Genomic DNA, 1,610 nt, shown 5'->3' on the forward strand with positions numbered 1-1,610 from the left:
GATTTCCTACATGAAAGACCCCGGCATGCTTCAACAATTAGGATCCGGGTCCTATGATTGCTACAGTGATCAGACACAATTGGGGGCCAGGGTAATTGCCAAGGACTAGGTTTTCTAGTATTGTCATATGAAAGTTCCCAGCACGCTTCAGCAATTAGTATCCGGGTCTCATGATTGCTATAGTGATTAGAGACATCCTGTTTTGAGGGTGAGACACCTGTCTGGGTTTTTCCATTTAGGCAATGGCCTGGCCTTGCTTTTCTTTTCCTAGGGGTTCCTGGGTAGGGGTCTTTCATTACTATTGCTTGTTTTGTTTTATTTTTCAGGCAGGGTATTACTATGTCGCCCTCAAACTCAAAATCTTCCTGCTTCAGGCTTTAAAGTGCTTGGACTACAGCATGTTCTGCCACAGACAACCAAAAGTTTAAATGTCTGTGATGACCAATTTATCTGTATTTCCTTTTGTCGCCAGCACTTTCAGTGTTTAAGGAAACGTTTAGTTCAAGATCACAAAGGGACTGTGGGTGTAGTCAGAGACACGTGCCCTGGCTTCCCTCCTATCAATGAGATAAAACCCCATAAGAATTCCTGTTTACTCCTAACTGTTTCATTGAAGAGTCTTGTAGGTTTAGCTATTTCATTTAGGACTTTGATCATCTTGTGCTGATTTTTGTATATGGCACGAAATAGGGGACAGCGTTGTATGTGTATCCAGTTATTCCAGCGCCATCTGTTGGAAAACACCCTTTCTCTTTACACCTTTCTCTCTTCCTGCCCATACCCTCACCCAAGCCATGTAACTTTGGTTAAGTTTACTCTGTCTCCATTTTCATTGTAAATATAAGGCAGATATATTTGCCGCTGCTGTCTGACATGACATGATGTGAGGTGTGCTCCAGATGATGGAGGGGACTTCAGGAAAACATGTAAGTGCTCCTTGTTTTCATATGCTGGGCCATTTCACCTTTTGCTTGGTACAGTCTCTGTTATTCTTCCCCTCAGCATTTGATATGCACATCCTTGGAGGTATTAGTCCTTCCATTGGAACTTCCTTTTATATTTTGAACTGCATGAGAGTATGCCGCGTCTGCTGTGCAGCCTGTGTCTGAGAACGTGCGGAGGGTGTCAGGGATTGACAACACAGAGACTTGTTCAACGATGTAAAGAAAACTTTAAGCAGGCCCCAAAAAGGCTCAAGAAAAACTTCCCAAGAAAGGCTCCCTCCAGAAAAGCTTCTGCTCTCCCCTCTCCACTGGCTGGTTCTGCTCTAACACCAAAAACTGATCTGGGTGTGTCAGAAGAGGCGGTTAGTCTTTGAACAAGGTCGAGGTCAGGGTGGTTCCTGTGGGCCAGCCCTTTCCAGGAACTTATTGCCCCGGGCATTGTATTGTTTTTAGTAAACATGTTTTTAGTAAACATTGTCTTACAGCTGCCTACTCCCGGGCGATGGGGAAGTGGGTCTCTGTCAGGCTGAGGCCTAGAGATTTAATCTAGGAGACATTAAATATTTTTTTTTATCATTTTTTATTTTAATTTTAAATAGCTTGTTTTACATGTCAATCCCAGTTCCCTCTCCCTCCCATCCTCCCGCACTCCCCTTCCCCCCCTCC

The sequence above is a fragment of the Mesocricetus auratus genome, unplaced genomic scaffold, assembly GCF_017639785.1.
Source record: "Mesocricetus auratus isolate SY011 unplaced genomic scaffold, BCM_Maur_2.0 Super-Scaffold_100022, whole genome shotgun sequence".
NCBI lineage: Eukaryota > Metazoa > Chordata > Mammalia > Rodentia > Cricetidae > Mesocricetus > Mesocricetus auratus.